The sequence below is a fragment of the Anoplophora glabripennis genome, unplaced genomic scaffold (assembly GCF_000390285.2).
Source record: "Anoplophora glabripennis isolate ALB-LARVAE unplaced genomic scaffold, Agla_2.0 scaffold245, whole genome shotgun sequence".
Taxonomy (NCBI): domain Eukaryota; kingdom Metazoa; phylum Arthropoda; class Insecta; order Coleoptera; family Cerambycidae; genus Anoplophora; species Anoplophora glabripennis.
Genome location: NW_019416417.1, coordinates 328,556 through 352,850, shown reverse-complemented (window position 1 = coordinate 352,850; position 24,295 = coordinate 328,556). Strand labels below are relative to the sequence as shown.

The following is a 24,295-nucleotide window of genomic DNA, read 5'->3' as shown; positions in this document are numbered from 1 at the left end:
ATATTTTAAAATTAAAAAATATATACCTCATGGTAGGGGACCGCCTAGCCGGGTATATTGGCCGGCGGATTTCAATCTGCCGAGGCAAGCATCACGGACGCAGTCTGGAATTTGGATGGGTGACCTAAGGCAGGCTCGGGGACGTGGCTGTGACAGCCTACCAGAGACCTGAGTCGCCCAACATTTGCCGCATGCGTGTGGTCCCCGATAAATGGTAATGAGAACAGAGCAAAGAAAATCTCTGTAACTCAAGACCAAACTATCATACATAAACTGTACGAGACTTTGCCACCAAGCCACCCTTGTAGTAAATAGGATGGTTTGAAGAAAAGTACTCGAGTAATGAAGGAGGGTGTGCAAGGGGCCTAATAAGGCCTAAGTGCCGCGGTGGAATAACAATTCCACCACCCTCCGACATACACACATACCTTATAAAAGATCTATAAGGTATAGTCTTTCGATCTCAATTGAAGAACTAAGAGGTTGGCAGTATGTACCAGGTGTTCGGTCGCTGACGCCCTGGTTGACAAATTGCCTAGCAGTGCAGTGCAGCAATGCGGAATTTGGTGTGATTCAGGTAATTTTAATTTATTATAGGCGCACCTTCTATTAATTATTCAGATTACAATTACGAAAGGGAGAAATAAGGGAGATATTTTGTTTACTAATATTATTATAACATGGCATTTTGGCGACCTTTTGAAACGGAACAAAACGAAAAATTTACCATCAATATAATAAAATTGTTTGAGGACATAAATAATCCAAATATGTTGTTGGCCAAATGAAGATATAATAGAAATTTTCTACACATTATATTCAAATTATTTTTTACTTTTTGCAGAAAACTTTTTTAGGGACGCCTATGAAACTCATTAAATTTTATTGCTAGCCGCTTTTATATATGTTCAACTGACTTCGGAAAGACTTTACCCACGTATGTTTTTATTTATTTGATACATTGTAATCTGAAAAGAAATATGTTGGATTCCTATCAGTCACCAATGTAAATTATTATACAAATTTGTTTTCGTATTCTCGAAAATACGAGGTTGTCTCTTTATGGGCAACATCATTTAGCTGTTTATTCTTTGGTTGGGTTGCCGTCCGTCTTTGAGTTATTTTTAAATGAAAGTAGGTACCTGTTTCGTCGATCTTATAAGAATCTCTTGGTAAACTGATAAGGTCTTAGAAGAGTATGACTAAGACAAATATACATGTTTTATCAGACTTTAAACCTAAAAAAATTGAAAAAGTAAAACTTCAATTGCCTTGCAACCCTTAAACCCTTAATCATTACATACAGTCTAATTGAGCCTGATCTATTCTAGGAATTTTATCAGCTCGAATCCGTATATATAGGGTTTTTCACAAGAAAGTGTCAGAAGACATTCTAAAAGTTGTTGTGGTAAAATGTAAAAATATACAAAAAGTTACTTGGAATTTTTTATACCTTGAAAAATTCAAATATTTTAAGAAAATTTATTTATTTATTTATGTGGTATGTACGGACTGAGTTGTCCGAAAATAGTGATCCACAAATCAACAAAAGGTCCAGAGAAAAGGTTTAAATGTTTTGTAAAACAACCATTTTTTTACAAACACAGACCGACACAAATAAGCTTGCGTCTGAGATAGCTCCGCCTACAAAACGCACTGGAACGGCAAAGGAAAGCTACGTCTTATTCCTTCCAGTCCAATGCCTTCCTTTTCACTTCTGAGTCAGAAACACAAACTTGTTTGTGTCGGTCTGTACACACAAAAATAAGATAAAAATTGAGAACTATTTTTCGAGATTTAAAAGAAAATTGAAAAAAAAACATTAAATTTCTTACACATTTTATTAATTGGATAATTTTCTCCAAATTTAGTTCTACAAAATTTTACAGATAATTAAAAATGTGCTCTAAAATAACAAGATGGTGCTTATTACTAGGGCTGTCAGAACTGAGTCGCAGGACATAGGCGTACGCATTATTTATTAAAAAAACAACAAATTAAATTGTCAACAATACATCACCATAAACACCAACGAATAGGAATAATTAATTAAGTAACATCCGCACGATAACAAAGCCAACAGTATACCTACTAACGTGACGTGAATGTGAAAAATATTCTGAGGCAGCGGTTCACGCATGTCTCGGTTGACCCGCTTGGCACGCCATTGAATTACGGCTCTCTCTGACAGCCTTACTTACTACTAAAGACTAAAGATAATATTAGATAAAAGTAAGGCTGAGTCTACATAGTTACGAAAAAATTTATATAGGAACATAGCGTAAGTTTTTCTCCATCATCTTTCAAGGAAATAATATTGAATTTTTTTGCTACAGAATTAGTATTATACATCTAAAAATCTAAAATCTGTTTTGAATTGACTCAATTCTAGAAACATAAATGTTATGCTGAGGGAGCCAAACTACAGAAGCGAAACTTAATTTATTTTGAACTTGTGCAAAATAGGTACAATGTTATTAAAGCCACAGATGATTTAAAAGATCTGCCATTTCCTATAAAAACTAAACATCTTACTGTCTTTTGCAACAACGTAATCTGTGAGAATTAAATTTCATTTTACTATCGAAAATTACCATCATCTATTGTCATTTTCTAATATTTGAATGTATGCGGAGTTACTATTTTTGTACATCATACTTTATTCAGTTTTTGTTATTTCTCTGTGTTAATCTAATAATTTTGAAATACTGTAGTGTTCACTGTAAAACAAAAAGGAATTAATTTTAAAAAAGTGGCGCTGCTACTTAAAAAAGTGATGAAGAAATATAAAAATCGACTTTTGTGTTTTTCTCAAAATTTATTCGATTCTGTTCGCACTCAAATTGTTTATTTTTATTAAACAGTGTATATTAAATATTCAGTGTGTATCAGCCAAATGGAATAATATCAATAATAAACAAAATGGGGGCGTGTTCGAAAAAACGTTCGGACACGTCGATTGGTATTTTAGTTGCTCATTTTTTTTTCAACAAAAACTTTTTATGCAGGGCGTCTCATGTAACAGTGGTTAATACCAACTTTCTTATTTTAAATGCAACTCCCCCTATATTATTCAATCTTTGGATTCTTCAGAAAATTCTAGACATATTTTATGTACAATGCCCTATACATATCTTCGACTGTTTTGGAAATATTAAGTGTTTCCAAATTTATTGCAAAATAATTAATATTAAAAAAGAAAATTATTTGATTACAGAAATTCGCTACAAAATACTCAATACTTATTTCCCATTTAGCTCTTGATAATGAGAAAATAAGCAAAAACCATTTTTTTACTGATATGAAATAAAAAAAAACTATAAATAATAGTTTTGTTAATAACGCCTGGCCTTTACCAGAAATGCACAAAATAACAATTCTAGAGATGATTGGTTATGGAGATGACACACGGACACAAATGGAAGTTGCTCGCTTATTTCGTGAAAGACTTCCAAATTTGCCGCCTATATCCCAAGGGACAGTTTCGCGAGCTTGGACATGTAAGGCAGATAAAAAGCAGCTGCCAATGCAATAAATGATGATACCAAATTGGATATTATGCTTGAGTTAGAGGAAAACCCACATACCTACTTCTTGTCGAAAAGCAGCCCCAATGTTCAATGTTAGCCATTCATCGATTATTGGAACATTAAAAGAAAATAAAATGCATCCCTATAAAATGAAACCAACTTAGGTGCTCATGGAAGACGATTTTGATAGGAGAACATGTTTTGTTTTCTGATGATGAATTGCCGCTATTGGTCTAATGGAAATCCTCACTGGATTACAGAAGAACATACGCAAAACCCTGAAATGGTTAATGTTTGGGCAGGAATTGTTGGAGATCATACCATAGACCCCTTTTTAATTGATGGTAATTTGAATGTCGATAATTATTTAGCATTGCTCCAAAATAATGTCGTGCCAACTTTGACAAACTTATGTCCTGATCCAGCAAACCCACAAGTTCCAGCGAATATGATATGGTTTCAGCAAGATGGAGCACCGCCCCGCTACCAAATCAATGTCCGGCAGTACCTCAACCGAATATTTCCAAATCGGTGGATAGGGAGGCGAGGATCGATGGAATGACCAGCACGATCTCCTGATTGATACCATTAGACTTCTTCTTATGGGAATATGTCAAAAGTATTGTATACAAAACTAAATCCCTCGACTTCGTTGACATGAAGGCGAATAACGCTTGCGATTAGATTGGTCACGCCTGAGATGTTGAGGAACGTTTAGAAGTTTCTATTTAAGATTAAGATATTGCCAAGACGTTTGCGGCGAGCATTTTGAACATCTCCTACATTGACCTTAATGTTTTTTTTTGCTTTTTGACATTATCAATAAATAAACAGTATTACTTATTAGTTTTTGAGTGTGTTGCAGCGAATTTTTGTAATCAAATAATTTTCGTTTTTTAATGTTAATTTTTGCAATAAATTTGAAAACACCCAATAGTTGAAGATAGGTATAGGACATTGTACATGAAATATGTCTAGAATTTTGAGAAGAATCCAAAAATTGAATAATATACGGGGTGTTGCATTTAAAATAGGAAAGTTGATGTTGACCACTGATACATGACACACCCTGTATAAAAAGTTTTTGTTGAAAAAATGCGCAACTAAAAATACCAATCGATGTGTCCGAGCGTTTTTTCGAATACGCCCCCATTTATTTATTATTGAATGGACTCTATTTAGCTGATCCACATTGTATATTAATTGTAAAAGATAATAAATACAAAAAATTGTTTTCCATGTGCAGCAATTCAATATTTCAACAATTTTTATTACATTTTCTACTACGCAATGTGAAAATTTCGCATTTCGGAACCGGAACACCCTGTATGGCTTTATGAATATATTATAATACGATTGACCCTAATTGATATGTAAGGTCTATAATAATTTAGTTCAACCTATAACGACTTAATTGCGGTAATGTTCTTGTTTTCTAGCCAAACAAATATCCAATCGTAAATCTCCTTAAGTTTATGTTTTGATTGCTTGATTGATAACCTTGGCGTCTCACGAAGCGTTTTCCTTATACAAAGAATGCGGTTTGTTAAATTAACATTACTTGATTACAAGGCAAGTTGGTGCAGAACCAAATTTCGACAGTGATCTGGTTCTCGATTAAACAACTAGATACGGCATTCCAAACATTTATTGAATCATTAACATTTCGAGGGATATGTGTTCTTCATTCAATTACAAATACAAAGAATATGTCGTTTTTTTTTTCAATCAGCTCTCTGTTATGTAGGATGATTATAAAATACGACGGCGCTAAACTGAATCAGGATAGGAAATGCCACTTTCAAAAAAATTTCTATAAACAGCGCACTTCGCACCAGTTGTTACAAATCACAGAACTTAGTTTTGAGATATCTGCTGTTATAACAGTTTTAAATAGAATTGACACATTATAAGTGATTTTTTTGTAATAGATTATAAGTTTTCTAATTTATTTTGAGTTTCAATTTCAACACTATCAACGAAAAATGTTTCTGTTACTTTTGAAATACTACTCAACATTTCTCTTTTAAAAAGCCCTGCAGAGGCGCGGTGGGCAGTAATAGACATTTTTTATACAGGGTGTCTGCGAAGCTGGAGGTATTGGAGGAAATTCTTTTTTATAGATAGGGTCGAAAATCATAATGTACATTCTAGTAGGGATATGAAACTATATGAAGTAAGTGTAATTCATCAGAATCTGCAATCTATTGGTAATGCTGTGGATGGCTGTAATCGTTTTCTGAGTTGCCATCCAACTTGTAAATTTCTCTGTGTAACTGAACACTGGAAGAGCCAGGAGCAATTGACAAACTATGGTATACAAAATTACAAGTTAATATCCAGTTGTTGTAGAGAGGTGAATAGACATGGAGGAAGCGCAGTTTATGCGTCTAATGAAGTACAGTGTCATGAAAGATCCGACATAAAGTCGTTAGCGGAAGTAAACAATTTCGAGTGTTCAGCTATAGAAGGGGATGTATATGGTAGAAGGTTCATTGTGGTTTCAATATATAGACCGCCGGATGGAGATAGCATGGTGTTTCTAAGTAAACTGGAGACTATGCTAATGAAAATATTTGATGAGGATGCTATAACTATTGTTGCGGGTGATTTTAATGTTGAGCTTATTGTGGATAATCAGAAGAAAAATGAATTGTGTTCTTTGTTAAACTCATATGGTTTATATCAAACAGTCTTTGAAAATACCCGAATCACCTCTAATGGTGGTTCGTGTATCGATAATATCTTTATTAACGGTGATACGTATGTTTCGGAAGTGTTGCATCCTAAGATATCAGATCACACAGCTCAAAAAGTGATTTTCAACATTGAGGCGATTTCAAATGAAGGTTTCAGTTATAAAAAAATATTTAGTGGTAAAAATAAAGATCGATTTAGGGAGAGTTTACAATCAACTGAGTGGAATGATGTCTACTCAGTGAGGGAGCAAGACATAGACAAGCAGTGGAATGGTTTTATGAAAGTTTTTTTGAGGCTGTTTGAGGCCTCCTTTCCAACGAAAAGGTTTAGAAATAAGAAAACTAGAGATAAGTGTCAGTTTTATGAGGTAGATTCGGATATCCAAGAATGTAAGAGACAGTTGGATATATGGTATACAATCAGTAATGTTCGCAAGGAATTTAATCAAGTTTATAACAGTGTAAGAAACAATTATAATAAATTGTTAATGAATGCTAGAAGTAAGTCTTATAGAAATAGAATTATGGAATCAGATAACAAGAGTAAATGTGTTTGGAGTATAGTGAGAGAAGTAAAAGGTGAGGTAAAAGATAGATGTGTTATGATACCAGGAAATTCGCAAGATATTGCAAATGATTATTCTAATTTTTTAAAAGAAATTGTTTCACATCAGCTGATAGGGATACCCAATTCATGTAGTCCTAGTAGAATACAGCAGGCTGAGCAATGTATACTTTTAGATTATACAACTGAGGCTGAGATATTAGAATTAAGTAAAAAAATTAAAAATAAGATGAGCAGTGGTGAAGATGGAATCCCTGCAAACATTGTAAAACAGGTCATGTCCTTAATAACCAGACCACTTATGTATATTATTAATAATTCCTTAAAGTATGGTATGTTTCCTGACCAATTAAAATTAGCTGTAATAACCCCAGTGTATAAAAAGGGTGATCCTAAAAATATGTTAAATTATAGGCCTATAAGTTTATTGTCAGCCTTTGCTAAATTATTTGAATTAATAGTTTATTCCAGAATAATGAACCATATGTCATCTGCTCAGTTATTCTCTGAAACCCAACATGGTTTTTTAAAGGGCAGGTCTACGAGTACAGCCATTTATCATTTTAATTATAAAATTGTACAGTGCCTTGAAAATAATGAAGTGCCTCTGGGGCTTTTCCTTGACTTGTCACGAGCATATGATTGTGTAGACCATACTATATTGATAAATAAGTTCAAACAATATGGGATCCGTGGCAGTCTTCTGGATTGGCTTCGGTCATATTTAACGAATCGTAGACAAAAGGTCACTATTACTAAAAGTGGGATAACCTGCTCTTCGATGTATGTACCAATTACAACTGGGGTTCCTCAGGGGAGTATCCTGGGACCGCTGTTGTTTCTGATTTTTGTAAATGATTTGCCACTACACATTGACGGCACAAAGGGTTATTGTGTCCAGTATGCTGATGATACAACCGTTCTTATTTGTGGGTCAAATTTTAGTGATATACGAGAAAAAATTGTATATGTTTACAATAGAATACTTGATTGGTGCAGTAAAAATAAATTAGTTGTAAATCAGGATAAGACAAAAGTTATGTTATTTAAAACAAGACAAAGCAGCTATATATCTCCGGACAGTTTCAAATTAAGTAACACTATGAGCTGCAAAGTGGAAGAAAATATGAAGTTTCTTGGAATACACTTAGATGACACACTTAGTTGGTCCTTTCATATCGAGTGCATTGAAAAAAGGTTGAATAGTGTATGCTATAGTATTAGGGTGTTGACTAAGTATTTGGATCTCAAAACCCTCAAAGTGATTTATTATGCAAATTTTGAGTCTGTATTCCGATATGGAATAATTTTCTTTGGTCAAAGTATCCACATAAATAGGTTGTTCATTTCTCAAAAAAGAACTTTGAGGTGTTTGTTGAGGCTCGCACAAAGTGTGTCTTGCCGTGGAAGATTTAGGTCAAATGGTTTATTAACAGTTTTTGCCGTATATATCCAAGAAATTTTACTTTTCACTTTTAAAAATAAGAATTTATTTAGGGAATGTTTTCAAACTAACTTTTACTATACTAGAAATACAAATTTAATCTTTCCCATACATCATTTAACATTAACTGAGAAGAATGTTCATTATACTTGCATAAAATTCTATAATAAACTCCCTCAAGAGGTGAAAAATACCCAGAGTTTATCCCAGTACAAAAAATATATACACAAAATGCTATTAAATTTGGAACCATACAGTTTAAATGAATATTTACAAAATTAATGTTTGCTTTAACAGTAATGTTTCATTGATCATCCATCTATGTTTTCTTTTTTTTTTGTTATTGATGACTAAAATAAGTCGATTGAGCCAAATATGCTTTATGCAAATGTTGCTGTTTTCAAAGATACAGGGCGTTCAATGTTTGAATTTTATTTTGAAATTCCTCAATAATTTCAAAAATTGTCAAAGTATGAACAAAAAAATTGGCACTATTGTGTTTTTTAACATGACAAATAAGAATTTTTAACTAATTTTGACGTTGCTTGTACAGGGCATTAGTTATGCCCTATTACTTTTATAAAAAGGGGAAACACTTTTTTGCCTTTAGAATTACGGACATTGTGTATTTATAATATGAAAGAACGTCCTTTGTTTCATAAAAAAGTTACTCTTATTCGATTTAGATGTCTCCCTTGGTTATCGAGATATTTGCATATACAAGTTTCAATGCATTTCGTTTTTAAGCGACTTTTGGTCCTTAAATTTGGTAATTAAATTAAATGCGACTTAACAACTAGTGTATGAACAAAATTATTTAGAGTTTTATAAAAAACAACTTAAAGGGAAAGTGAAAATTGGTCAAATCATTTGAATACATATTATTTTCTATTTCCTGGCTATGGTGGAAAATCCTAAACTGTATTAAAAGAGGTCATATCATAACGGATTAATCAATTGACTGAAAAATATCTGCACATAGCGTTACTATGGTTGACAATTATTGTAATATTTTAAAAATACCTAGTTATGGAGTATATATTTACAGAATATGTAACATGTTAATTATAGGAAAAGCCCTCAGATTTTGGACAATGTTTGCATAAATACATGTGTTTGCATAAATACATGTGAAATAGAATTTCAAATCATTTGACTTACTATAGTTTTTAAATTATTAAAAAAAAATTAAAAATATTTTTTGAAGTTTAACACCCTGTATCTTTTTAACGAAGCGTCCTAGATCAAAACTTTATAGGGAAGACTCACCAAAGAATGCGAGGTTTCATTTTTGGTCGCCTTTGTGAATCACCCTGTATATTGATTAGATTTTTAATACAGGGTGATTCATTAACAATGGGAAAATCGAAAGCTGAAGATACTACACGTGAAATGGTGACCATTTGCGCAAACATGCCTTATCCGAAAGTTGATAGTTTCGGAAATACAGGGTGTTGAAAGTTAAAATTTTAAATCGTGTTTTTGCGATTATTCTGAAAATATGTACGTTAGGAACTTGAAAATTTGTAAAACTATATTTTTTTAGGCGACGAATAAGATGCTTGTTGTAATTTCAGCATTGCTCGTAGAGGGCGCCACTTACGACTAATTTTACCGAAAATTTAGTTAATAACTTTTTACCCTGTATGTCTAACATGAAACGTGATTCAAAACCTGCAAGAGCAATCATTTTTCCATTAATTGTATTTTCTTGTAACATTTTGGTATCTCGATCCGTTTTCGAGAAAAATCGATTTAACGAACACTATGTTTTGATAATACGAGAAATTAAAAGCGAAAGAAAGCAAGTGTCTCTTCGTGTTATTACAACAATTAACAATAAAAGAAATGGAATTCGTAATAATGATTTAAAGTCAGTGTTCGAAGAATCCACCGTTGACATTTACACACTTTACACAACGTTTTCTTCGAGATCTTCGAGTTTGAAACAACATATTGGGATTGCGTTTGACTTCGTTGGCAGCGATTTGTATTCTTTGCCACAACTCTTCACACGAGCCAATAGATTCTTTGTAAACTATATCTTTCATTCGAGACCAAATAGAAAAATCAAGAGGATTGAAGTCCGGACTTCTGGATGGCCAAGCAAAAATGCTTACATGGCCAATCCAGCGATTTGGAAAAACTGCATCTAAATATGCACGCACTGGCCAAGAAAAATGCGGTGGAGCTCCGTCGTGCATGAACCACATGTCTCTTCTTAAATAAAGTGGAACTTCTTCAAGCCGTGGAAGCATTTTTACTTGGCCACCCAGAAGTCCGGACTTCAATCCTCTTCATTTTTCTATTTGGAAGAATCTATTGGTTCGTGTGAAGAGTTGTGGCAAAGAATACAAATCGCTGCCAACGAAGTCAAACGCAATCCCAATATGTTGTTTCAAACTCGAAGATCTCTCAGAAAACGTTGTGTAAAGTGTGTAAATGTCAACGGTGGATTCTTCGAGAACTGACTTTAAATCATAATTACGAATTTTATTTGTTTTATTGTTAATTGTTGTAATAACACGAAGAAACACTTGGTTTGTTTCGCTTTTAATTTCTCGTATTATCAAAACATAGTGTTCGTTAAATCGATTTTTCTCGAAAACGGATCGAGATACCGAAATGAAACAAGAGTACATAATTAATGGAAAAATGATAGCTCTTTCAGGTTTTGAATCAAGTTTCATGTTAAATATACAGGGTAAAAAGTTATTAACTAAATTTTCGGTAAAATTGGTCGTAAGTGGCGCCCTCTATGAGCAATGCTGAAATTACAACACGCATCTTATTCGTCGACTAAAAAATATAGTTTCACAAATTTTCAAGTTCCTAACCTACATATTTTCAGAATAATGGCAAAAAAACGAATGAAAATTTTAACTTTTAACACCTTGTGTTTCTGAAACTATTAACTTTCGGTTAAGGCATGTTTGCGCCAATCGTCACCATTTCACTTGTAATATCTTCAGCTTTTGACTTTCCCATTGTTAATGAATCACCCTGTATAGCGGATTTTAAGGAAATCTTAATATTATGAAACTTGGTATATCAACAAAAAATCCGTATACATATCTTTAGAAACAGTGGGTACATGATACAATCTTCTGTTTAAGATAAAAACTTTGCCCTAAAATTTTTAGGATGTAATATAAATTCCTCCTTAAAAAAATATGTATAAATTGTTTTGTTTTTTAGTTGGCTAAACTTTTTAAAGCACTCCGTGGAAGCAGGGTGGCGATAAATTTTCATTGAGTTTTAAAGAAAAAGAAAATATTATTTATACCAAAATTATAAATTACAAAAATTAAATTTCAAATACAGCTGTGTATGTATTTCCTTCATCATTATTAATAATTGCGGCAGCGAGTGTGAAAAACAACACTTTTGATAAACGATTCCACTGACGTAAATATTAGGCTTTTGTATATTTGATGTGGTCTTATCGGTCGTAATATGTTGATAAGTTTTATTTAATATTATTGTTATTACAATGTTAATGTTGCGTTTAAAAATAATCAGGTATTAGTCACTATTAATATTATTTTGAAAATAAGTACTGGCTCTTAAAAATTGTAAAGGACAATTATTTTATAACGTATGCGTAATAATAACTTATATAAACAGTAGATATGGCACGTAAATTTACTAGCATGTTTAATGATTTTAAAAGATAATTAAAAAATAATATACAGGTGCTATAATTTGTATTAAAAGAGAACAGTTATTTCTTTGGAGAAAGATGGTGCGAAATTAGTGACTTTAATTGTACTAAGTTAATCAGGAATTAATAACGAATACATAGCTATTTAACTATGTTGTTAAAACAAAATACATAATACCATTTTTTTTTTCGTAACATTGGAGTATGCATAAAGCTAGTCATATAAATAAGTAGTCAGATTATTTATTTCATATTTTAATTTAAACTAATTCAATAATGTTTCTAAAAATCTTGCCAAATAAAGTCAAACAATGTTCTTCAATACCAGAAATCTGCTTTGGAAAAGCAATCTTCGCAAAATGTAGAAATCTGCAGTGTACAAAAATAATATAAGACATTTCTTGAAAAATTACATTATTTAATGATTTCAGTATATCGGGTATATGAAATTTCAAATAATAATATTTCATGTATCTTTTTAATCATTACACAGCCACACAAAAAAAAGAAAAGTAGTCTGTACTTTTCATGCGACATATGTTATCTCTAGTATTTTCACCTCCTGGTCACGAATCCGGTGTCAGAATTGAGCTATCACATCACAGGAATTTCCTAACCTCAAAAAACAGGTAAAAAATAGCAAAATTTCATGGAAAAGTGCTAAGAAATGTACAAAAAATTGTTTTCTTATTCAAATGTTCATTTATATAGTTAAGACCCCGCCCAACGTGAATCCGCGGTCAGCATTAATCGTTCTTTTTCTAACCTCAAAAAAACGGGTCAATTAGTCAGATATCACAAATTTTCAAACAATAACAGATTCGTGCCAAATTTGGTATACGGGGGTTTTCTGGGTCGCTGATTATGGATCCGAGGTCAATTTTGCAAAATTCAAGATGATTGGATCCAAGATGACCGACCAAATTTTCAAAAAATAACAGAATCGCAGCAAATTTGGTATACGGGGGTTTTCGGGATCGCTGACTACGGAGCCGAGGTCAATTTTGCAAAATTCAATTTTGGCGGATCCAAAATGGCCGACCAAATTTTCAAATAATAATGGAATCGCAGCAAATTTGGTGGTATACGGGGGTTTTCGGAGTCGCTGATTACGTATTCGAGGTCAGAATTGCGAAACTCATTTTGTAATATTTTACTTTATAACCTGAGTACCCAATCATGTGTTAATCTACTTTTTTCGGCTATATCTTGTTCTTTTTTCTGTAAAAGATCTATTCATGGGTTGAATTTTGTAAATCTGATCTCGGATTTGTGATCAGTGACCTCGAAAACTCCCGTATACCAAATTTGGCGCGAATGTGTTATTTTTTGAAAATTTGGTCGGCCGCCATCTTGAATTTTGTAAATAATAATGGAATCGCAGCAAATTTGGTATACGGGGGTTTTCGGGGTCGCTGATTACGTATTTGAGGTCAGAATTGCGAAACTCATATTGTAATATTTTACTTTATAACCTGAGTACCCAATCATGTGTTAATCTACTTTTTTCGGCTATATCTTGTTCTTTTTCCCTGACCTCGAATTCGTGATTAGCGACCCCGAAAATCCCCTTATACCAAATTTGATGCGAATCTGTTAATTTTTGAAAATTTGGTCGGCCATCTTGGATCCGCCATCTTGAATTTTGTTAAATTGAACTAGAGGATACTTGGTGTCCCTTCGAAGAAAATGAGCCCAAAAAGAATGTTTTAGTCATAACACTGCCCCCGGAATAGTCATTTGAAATGGGCCTTTTTTGCAAAAAATGGGATAAATAAATGGAATTTTGCAAAAACTATTTGACCGATCGAGCCCATCTTTTGCACAGCTCTTAAGGATATAAAAACTCACATTTTGGGAAAGTTTGAAAGATTTTATTAATTATTTAAAAAGTTATTAACAAGCATTAAAAAGCACTGTTTTCGTTTAATTTTGCAATACATTTTTTGTTTATAAAGCAATTTTAACATAAAGTCTCATTTTAAATATGAGTTTCTCTAGATCAAATCGTATGTTGAACATTTTTTGTTAAGATTAATAGTTTTTTTACAATAACGCGTAGAACAAGAAATTACAAATGTTTGACCTATTTGTTGATAAAAAACAATTACGCTATACATTTTCCATGACCCACGAGATGAGACGCCTCTTGTATACAACGTGTCCCAAAAGTATGGAAACAGCACAATAATATTATTATTACACAATGTTATTTCAAGGTCAAGTTAATTTTTTCAAATGGGATGCCCAACTTTTGACCCCGGAAATGAAAAGAGCGGAAAATTTTACGTTCATATATGTCCTTGACCATTTTCCAAGATGGCGGATCCAAGATGGCGGACGCGATTCCAATAAATTAACCGATTTACGCCAAATTTGTTATAGGGGGGTTTTTGGGGGTCGCTGACTACGAATCTGAAATCTGTTTCTGAGGAATTTGAGTCCAAGATGGCGGATCCAAGATGGCGGACGCGATTTCAAAAATCAACCGATATTTGCCAAAATTGATATAGTGAGGTTTTTGAAGGTGAAGGTCCCGGTCAAATCAAGGGTCACCGTCAGATAGCCAGGGAAAAATCCTACAACGTTAGTTAAGGTTTTTTTTTGCAACCCGTTGTTTTCAAGACAGCGCGCCAAACCATGCGTGACCTTGATTTGACCTTTAATGACCATCAGAGGTCAAATTCGGAAAGTGGTCAAGGACATATCTGAACGTAAAATTTTCCGCTCTTTTCATTTCATAACCTTGAAGCCAGGGAAAAATCCTAAATCTTTTGTCTGAATCATTTTTCCTAAAAATGCATTTTTCGAAAGTTATTGTGCTGTATCCATACTTTTGGGACACCCTGTATGTATTCCCAAGACTTTCCAACATTAAAATCTCGCCCAGTAATTTTCATGATTTCTCGATGAGTTTTCACCTTTATTTCTTGGTCTAAAACAGTAAGTCCATTAGACCTCTGTCTCTTTTAAATGACCAAAAACCACCTCTGAAACCTAACCAGCAAGCGAACTCGTTCGTTAGATTTCTCCTTGAGGATAGTTTTGGAAACTCTCAGCTCTTGCAACCTTTCAACTTTCTATATAGGTACTTTAATACAACTACTACTAGCGATATAGATGGGATGAAAATCTGATGCCAGATTACTGTTGAATATTAAGAGATATTCGTATGAAAAAATGGATCGTTCAAAGATAAAAGAAAATTATACAAAAGGAAAAAGAGTAACTGCAGCCATTAGATACAGTTATGTAATTGAGTCAATTTTCCTGACTCATTCGTAACTACCTTTAGAAATTTCTGATGTACTATCATTGCAGATAGACACCTCTGCAGGAACTCATCCCAAGAGAAACCTATCAAATGTAAAGTTGTAGCAGATTTCGAAGTTTCTGAGAATAAGAGCTTTCTGGTATCTATCAAGAATTGCAGAGTTACAAGATAGATTTTGTCTACAGTATTAGGTGAGTGGATTGTCCTGCTTTCAGTTCTGCGAGTTAGGAATTTAGGTTCATGCCCAATTGAATAAGTTCACATCAATTACTTCCATACGTGTGTATCTTGCTGTCTTCTGGCTTTAAATTGTGGTTTGAGTTTGATTTTAAACAGCCGAATGTAGAATGTTGGCAATTTTTCTAGTTTTTAAGGCAGTTAGTTTTCTGGCGTTCTTTCTGAAAGTTTGCAATGGTTAATCGAATTTTTGAATACCCAATAGCTCTACGAATATATGTTGAGTTGTTTCCTGGGCTTTATCCAAGGAGAAACCTATTGGATCCACATAATGAGTTTTGGCTGTTTTTCTAGGTATAGATTGGTTAAAACCTGTGTGATGTATGAATTTTCCATGGCAGACTGTGTTTTTGAGGGTGAAAATATAGAGAATAATTACCTTACTATCGTAGATGGATTTAGGTACTACCTACTAGGTTCTAAAAAACAGAAATTTCCACTCATAAACACTTTATACATTTGTTGCTTAAGTAACTGTAATTTACCATCTTTTATCATGATTGCCTTCAATAGTGAAAAGAGTAATCGACATTTTTTCAATTATAATGAGTTTGCATTTCTGTGAATTTGTCATATCACTGTTCCATGTAAAGAAACTTATGGTAAATAGAAGTACTGGTAATCGTAAACAATAGGATATATATGCCTTAAAATTGTAAATAAACTTTATGGTTAATAAAAATGTAGCAGTAGCTGATGTGTCCAGTTAAATGACTATTAAGTATTTTAAAAACCATAAACATGGACATTATGGCAGTTCCAACAAATTTATTGTCGTTTCAACAGAATAAAAGTCTTACACCAAATTTGGAGGTAGGTATACCATATTCTATTTTTAGAGGTCTCCTGTGTCACTTTCCAAACAAGTTTTTTTTTGTAATGTTCCATGCCCGTTGGAAACAAGAATTGTAAATAACATTAATTTTATAATATATTTCATTGTAAAATTTCAACCTTTTAAAGTTGTTTAGGCTAATAATGTATAGGGGTATTTTCATAACATTCATATCCTTTTTGCCTTCCTATGTAAGAAAAATTGTAAAGACTAAAGTTTTAGAAAATTTTGTTATGATCTCAAAGAGATATATGTATCAAAAGACAGTGTAGTGTATTTCGAGATTTAAATAACTTTTTTTTTAATTAAAAATATAATATTTTGATTTATTTACTGATCGTCCACAATGGATAAAGTCAAAATTGCCGCGAAAACAGTGCATGTTTATGCTTTTCGGCTAACAAAGTTACTAAATATATCTTACATTTTTTTATTGAGAAAAAATTGTAAACTATTAAAGGCGTTTTATGATACTCCTGTATTAGATGATAGACATTCGTTGACTAAGTTTCAATGGAATAATTTTATGATCCAAAAGTCTTGATTTGATCTACATGTATTTCTTTCTGTGGAGAATACTGTAAACAAGGACCGGTTTAATAGTTCTAAGGGAAAAAATATTCAACGCAGTTGAAGTACTACAGTACTACATCAATGAAGTGGATAAAAAAACTTGAAATATACATCTAGAACAGTCCGTTGTTCCAGCTGAACCATTGGGTATAGAGTCAGTTAGATTTTTGCAAAGTTGCCGAATTTAGTGGCAAATAACTGCAGCGAAGAAATCTTTTTTCATTTTATAGTTATCGGCGTAGAAGTGGAAATTTTCCTCGTTTCTATTTTTTTAATCGGAAATGGAATGGGTTGGACTTTTTTTGTGTCACAGATTTAAATGTATAGTCGTATTAGCCTTGACTATCTATCAGGATTGAAAAACGACATGCAACACATTCTTTTCCTTAAGGATGTCATATCGGATTTTTTGCATTTATGAATTCTGCGCTCTTCTTTGATGTATCATATGACGTGGTTTGCTGCTTTGTTTTTGTTGAAACATCAAATTATTCACTTTCTTGAAGAGTGTCTTGAGAGCAAAACATCTATTTAAAAGAAATTTTGACAGTTCATTTAAATTTTCATACACAATGCCAAAGTATAATTAAAAATGTAATTTTCACATCAAGAAAAAAATATTTAATTTGAGGAATATCTGGTTTTGTTTCATGTGACATCTGCATTTTTAATTAACTGACCTTTGATATTATTATTCGCTAATTTTTGTTGAAATAGTTCTAAATATTATGTAAAATGATAATTGCGATATGCGCCCGCTGAAAAAGTTGTGCATAATTGTTAATGCAAGAAAATGTAAAAACATTTTAAAAAAAGGCGTATTTTTCTCCCCTCTTTTATGTATACCTCCAAGAATATTGACATTAGAGAAGATAGTCAAATGAAAAAAAGTTTCGTTTTGAGATTCTCTTCAAAATAAAAGTGGTCCTACATTTTTATGTGCATTATTGTTGCTGCAGACAGTATAGACCGAAAAAAAATTCGTGAAAAAAGATGTTTTTTTCATGAATTCATTTCGCACCTTGACTTTAGAGCAGCCATATAAAAAGTATGGTACTGAGTACTTCATGATATGGTAGTATTGCAGAAATTTTTTCATCGAAATCGGCCGGGTAGGTTTCGCACAATTCAATTGTAAATTAAGAAAATTCAGAATTATACTTTTTTTCAATTCTCTCTCACGGTAAAACCAATGATTAGTTTGGGCTCCCAATTTTTATACATATCCTTTGGAGTTTCAACTATCAATCCCCATTTAAAAATTAACGAGTTTGTTCATTTTAGCAACAATTAGAATTTTTTCAAAATTTCTTTGAATAAAATACTTATAAACATTTAGAGCTGGAGCTACCGTATTTGCGTATTCTTCAAATGTATTTATAGGATCAAATAGAGGAAGTATTAATGAACCAGGTCCGATAGTACAAATTCGTCCGAAATGTTCTTCATGCAAGATGGTCAGTCCCATGTTTTTAGTACAGTTTGTAAATTTTTACATACCAATTTTTCCGAAAGGTGGATAGGACGAAATGGCAATGTACGTTAGCCAGCACAAAGTCCGGATATGAACCCTGGACTTTTTTGTTTGGGGATTGGGGATGTATGAAACAAAATGTGTACTGCACGTCTATTCTCGATGCAGTAGATCTTCAACAGCGTATTTTTGCTGCAGTTAATGAAATTCGACAAATGGCGGAAGTATTTGCACGTATGCGGCATGACCGTCGTTTGGAAGCATGTTTATTAGCACATGCAAACAACTTTGAACAATTTTTATGGAGCGTATTATCTCTATTGATAAGTAATTCGTTTATTCATTTAATTTAAACCGTCAAAACCGCTATCAGCGCTTTCGCACTGCGGCGCGCGGCGACTTCGATATCAAAAGGTACAGCTGGCTGCCGCACCAAGAACGGCTTTAAATTTGTTTAAACCTTCATGTATTTTTTTTTCAATTTAAAACGTAATACTTTAGATCATCAGTTGCTTAATAGACCGATCAAAATAACTCATTTAGAGGGGAAAAAAAAGAAAATTGTTACCTGAACTTTTATAAGTCGGAATGGTAAAGGGGCTTATAATAAACGGAAAAAAATAAATGCGTGAGCAGGGGCGGCGGAGGGTTGATTTGGGGGGTTGAAAAGTTATGAAAAATTGTACCTATCATTGGGATTTCTGGCGAAAGTTGACGTCAAACAAAAAAGTATCCAATACAAGAGTTGTAGATCATGCAAAAATCTACAACTTTTGTAGAGGTCACTTTTTAACATTACCTCAAAATTTCCGAGAAAAATGCGAAAAACAGTTATTTTTCTGATTTTTCGTTTTTTATTTCTCATTTCCGCAAAAATAATTTAATTTTGCCGAAACTTGGTGAAAGTATACCTTTCTCTATTTTAAATAACCTCAAATTTTTTTAGATAAAAAAAATAAGAAGTTTCTGAGATCTTCATTTTTTTCGGCCTGAAACACTTTTTCTTCAAAGAAAAATTCTACTTAAAAAAATCATCGTACAGAATTCTGCCGGTAATCATTTTTTTCGTTTTGACATATACTTTTTGGTGAAATAAAAAAATTGTAATCACAGCTCAAAAACATGCTCAAAAGTTCAAAAAAGTAAAAAATTACTTGCAACAATGAATTTTTCAGTTATTGTTGATAATTTGTTTAAATTAAAAACATTCAAAAACTGATTACACCATTCAATTCTACGGAAAAAAAATTAAAAAAAACTGTCATAGTTTGACCCAAAACTATTTTTATACAGTATTGCTATAAACATAAGTCGAATAGTGAATAAATAAAATAAATAATTTTTTTTTCCGTAGGATCGATTAGTGTACTTATTTTTTTTTAAAGTTTGATGAATTCATAGAAATACAGTGTGTCCAAGATAAAGATGGGATAGCATTAGGATTTAGGAAACGGTAAAACATACGGGGTGGCTCAGATTAGAAAAAAGTGGAGTTTTTTATACCTGACAATATGCTGTTTAGAAAGTTTTAAAATCCCGGGTAGTTCCGGAGATATCCGGAAAACCCCGAAATTTTGCTAAATTGTTTAATATTTTCTGACTTTATTTGAAAACGAATTTTAAAATAAATTACATATTTACAATGCCACTTTTTTCGCTCCATACAATGGCGTCAACATTCTTGCAATCCGACGTTTCATCTTTGAGGGGCCATCATCGTGTTAATTTTTTTAAATACGTCGCTGCTATTTTTATGACAAAATTTAGTCATTTTTAATTTTGAATTAGAGGATATTACTAATGTAATCGCTTAAAAAGTTTTTAGCTTGTTTTAGCTATAATTTAAAATTTTTCCTGTGTACGGCTCTGAACGTTTTTAAAGTATCTATTGGATGAAGTCATAACAGTATAAAAGTCAATATCGCACAAAATATCCAACAATTTTTTACTACTGTTAGCAATACTAATTAGAAATAAAATATTTCATAAATTCGTAGTATTTTTTTAATAGGTACAACTTTTTAAATTATGGATTAAAAAAATTGTTGGACATTTTGTGCTGTATTGACTTTTATTCTCTCCTCTCGCTCTCTCCTCCAATAGTTACTACAGGTATTTTGAAAGCGTTCAGAGGCGTACTCAGGAAAAATTTTTAATGATAATAAAAACCTTTTTAATTATAATAGTAATATCATCTAATACAGAATTAAAAATGACTAGATTTTGTCATAAAAATAGCAGCGATATATTTAAAAAAATTAATCTGATGATGGCCCGTCGAAGCCGAAACGTGGGATTGCAAAAATGTTGACGCCATTGGATAGAGCGAAAAAAGTGGCAATGTAAATATGCAATTTATTTAAAATTCGTTTTCAAATAAAGCCAGAAAAAAAATTTAACGATTTTGCAAAATTTCGGGTTTTCGGATTTCGCGTCAACAGTAGACTTTGCAGTTAATCAAATCATCCTGAGATAATTTACCATTTGTGCATTTGTAATTCGACTTAAATGTTTATAGCAATACTGTACAAAAATAAAGTTTTGGGTCAAACAATGAGACAGTTTTTTTTTATTTTTTTCCGTAAAATTGAATGGTGTAATCAGTTTTTGAATGTTTTTTAATTTAAACAAATTATCAACAATAACTGAAAAATTCATTGTTGCAAGTCATTTTTTATTTTTTTTTTGCATTTTTGAGCATGTTTTTGAAATGTTATTACAGATTTTTTTATTTCACCAAAAAGTATGTCAAAACGAAAAAAATGATTGCCGGCAGAACTCTGTATGATGATTTTTTTAAGTAGAATTTTTCTTTGGAAAAAAGTGTTTCAGGCCGAAAAAAATGAATACGTCAGAAACTTCTCGATTTTTTATCTAAAAAAATTCGAGGTTATTTAAGACAAAGAAAGGTATACTTTTACCAAGTTTCGTCAAAATTAAATTATTTTTGCGGAAATGAGAAACAAAAAACGAAAAATCAGAAAAAACCTGTTTTTCGCATTTTTCTCGGAAATTTTGAGGTTATGTTAAAAAGTGACCTCTATAAAAGTTGTAGATTTTTGCATGATCTACAACTTTTGTATGAGATACTTTTTTTTTTGACGTCAACTTTCGCCAGAAATCCCAATGATACAATTTTTCATAACTTTTCAACCCCCCAAATCAACCCTCCGCCGACCCTTTTACCATTTCTACTTATAAAAGTCCAGGTAACATTTTTTTTTTCTCCAAGTGTAATTTGGTTGGACTATAATAAAAGTTGCTCATTTTTGAGCCCTCTATGACCCTTTTCGCACTTATTTCAGAAGCACCCTGTATATCTGAATATCACGTCTTTTTATTTCTAGTTTCTTTAAATTTTTTATTACCCCCAATGTTTCCAATTCTTTTGATTCGGAAAATCCTGAAAACATTGTCTTTACAATTTTTCCGTTTTTTTTTTTCGAATTGTTAAATCCCCGATTTCAACGCAGTATCGCGAAAGCGTACGCGTCCTACGATCCGCCACGTTCCTATGAAAGTTTTCGCTGAAAATTACTCATTCCTGCTTCTGATAAAAGTTCCCTGATCATACCCTGTACTGCCAAGTGCGTCCCTTCCATCGCGTCAACCAGCGAATCCAAGAAGTTATCTCACGTTGGCCGTAAATGTGAAAGGAAGGGCGAGCGCACCAAAAAAGGACAACCGGGCCCCTTATCTAGTCTGTAGTAAGTGCAGTTCCAGACCTGCTGCACTTCAATGGAGTTGTAAGCTCAGTCACATGACGAAGAGTAGCCTTCCTCGTCGGATCGAGATCGAGGTCCACCGGTGCTGCATCTCTTGGGACCACGATGCGTGTTTCGCGGTTGCGGGGCATGTGACTGTGTTGGTTGTGACTTGGTGAAAAATCAAAGCCGAGAAAGAGACTTTGTACCATTTCTGATAGACGATGAACTTTGTTTTTTTTTCGACGTGTGCTAATCGATTAGGAGTTTGTGTCAATGTGAGTACAAAAACAGAAACACTATTGAACCAAATGCTACAGTGTTACATATAGTTCCCATCGTTGGGCGCGGTGTGTTTTTTGTTTGTTCAGTTGGGTATTTTGCCAGTCATAAAAAAATGAAATATTTTATCGAGGGTGGTTTCTGCGAAATTACTTTTTGTTTAATTATTCAGTAAATAAGATAGTAAATAAATAAAAAACACACATTACTTTACATTTGATTGGGAAAAATAAAATTTTTTGGTGTCAATTAAACCATTTATTTGTAGTTGGCGAATTAAAAGTTTCTTTGAAGTTAATAAGGCATTTATTTGAAATGAATTAAAATGTTTGCAGGGCACAGTTAAATATTTGCTTTTTGAAAAGCATTATTTAATAGGTACACCTACATACTTTTGTTTATTATTAGAAAAAAAACTACTTTCATTATCACTATTAAATACAGGGTGTTAGTAAATAAGTGCGACAAATTTCAGGGGGTGATTCTACATGAGAAAATAATGGCAGTTTGCTTATAAACGTATGTCCGCAAATGATTCGTTTTCCGAGATACGGGGTGTCAAAGTTTTTCTTAAAAACTGACGATTTAATTTATTGCTCTGAAACCGGTCGAGATGTGCAAATGAAATTTGGTGGGTTTTAAGAGGTAGTTATTGCGCATTTTTTGACACGCAATTAAGAATTTTATGTTCATCATTGGCGCGCGTACGGGTAATAATCTCAATTTTTTTAAAGAAAAAAATGGTACGCCACTGAGATATTACAAATTAAAAATCATTTTTGAATTCCTCGTTCAATTTGTGACAAAAAATCTCTCTTGCCTTTTCTTCGTATGGGGCGCCGTTTTGATGCAAAAAAATAAAACATCTTAACGCGTATTTTTTATTTCTTTAATACATTATCAAGAACTATCTAATACAATAACATTAAACCAGAACAATAACAGAAAATAACACTAATAAAATTTTGAAAAGGCGCAAAGCTACAACAAATGTTCAAAATGACCTCCCTCAGACGTGACACAAGATTCAACTCTTCGCCTCATTGATTGTCGTATTCGCGCAAATATTCCTGGTATATTTCTTATTGTCTCACAGCCGACTATAATTCGATTCCTCAGGTCATCAACATTTTCAACGGGAGTGGAATAAACTAATGACTTAAGAAAACCCCAAATGCAAAAATCAAGAGGATTTAAATCCGGCGATCGAGCAGGCCAATGTTCCGTACCTCCCCTACCTATCCAACGATTTGGATATACTGTGTCTAAGTGATTACGTACATTAATGCTAAAATGGGCTGGTGCACCATCATGCATGTACCATAGGTGTTGTCTCAGCTGTAGAGGAATTTCTTCAAGAAGAACAGGTAACTCTTCCTGTAGGAAATTAAGATAAGATTCGCCTGTTAGTCGTTGTGGGAGGAAATATGGACCGATTAAATGATCATCAATTACCCCAAGCCATACATTTACGGAAAACTGATGCTGAAAATGAGCTTCAAAGATTCCATGGGGGTTTTCCTCAGCCCATAAGTGATTGTTATGGAAATTTCGTATACACTGTCGTCCAAAAGTAGCCTCGTCAGTAAACAAAACGGCATTTAAAAAATTAGGAATTTGAGCGATTTGATGATTAATCCATTGGCAAAAAAATAGGCGCGGAAAAAAGTCTCTAGGTAGTAGAGCTTGCACACGTTCAATATGAAACGGATACAATTGCTGTTCTTTAAGAATTTTAAATACAGTGAAGTTGCTTACATTCAATATGTTGGCAATTTTTCGAGTACTTGTTTCAGGTGACTCCGCAATTAACTCGAGAACTGCTTCTTCTAGTTGCACAGTTCGTACTTCTCGAGGGCGCCCACAGTCAACCGTTTGTTTCTTAAATGAACCATTTTCGCGCAAACGTTGATGAAGACGAGCAAATATTGTGTGATGAGGTACCCTACGTCCTGGATACAACTCAGCATACAATCGTCGAGCTTGCCGACCATTTCCATTACTTCGACCATAG

General features: G+C 32.9%; 1 protein-coding gene across 2 annotated transcripts in view; it reads left to right on the top strand.

Annotated features, from left to right (window-relative positions):
* Positions 1-24,295, top strand: part of LOC108905290 — a 282,262-nt gene that overhangs the window by 196,911 nt on the left and 61,056 nt on the right. Inside the window, exon 1 of one of the 2 annotated variants that reach the window (XM_018708093.1) lies at positions 22,217-22,277. The exons of the other annotated variant lie outside the window; for it this stretch is intronic. The gene's annotated coding sequence lies outside the window, so the exon portion shown is untranslated. Of the gene's footprint in view, positions 1-22,216; positions 22,278-24,295 lie in introns of those variants that run through there. 2 annotated transcript variants of the gene reach the window in all.